The sequence below is a fragment of the Penaeus monodon genome, chromosome 34 (genome assembly GCF_015228065.2).
Source record: "Penaeus monodon isolate SGIC_2016 chromosome 34, NSTDA_Pmon_1, whole genome shotgun sequence".
Lineage (NCBI taxonomy): Eukaryota > Metazoa > Arthropoda > Malacostraca > Decapoda > Penaeidae > Penaeus > Penaeus monodon.
Window position 1 is genome coordinate 5,767,660 of NC_051419.1, and position 412 is coordinate 5,768,071.

A 412-nucleotide genomic window follows, 5' to 3' on the forward strand; every position below is an offset into this window, starting at 1 on the left:
ACAAAAGGGTAAATATATCTCAAAGAATGTGAAAATCCTAACATATTATACAACAGCAGGTTCCCTTCTTCTGACCTACTCACAAACTGTCACGTCTTTTTCACTCTCTCCTAAAGCTTTGTGAAAGCTAGAGGCTGTGGACATTGTGTCATGAGGGTCACCTCTCACTTTACGGACTGTGTCAAGAGCCTTCCCTGCGCCTTGTCAAGCTCCCTTCGCGTCACTGTCACATGCCTTTGGTTCAGCTGACAGCTAGTTAAGCTATGATCATAATTTCCTGTCATACAAGCAATAGCTTTGGTTACTGTGTTACTGCTCTGTTACTTGTGATACAAACGTCAAACCTTCATTGTTACAGTAGCTACTACCACCATTTTATCATCATTACTCAGTTATAACATGACAGATCCGT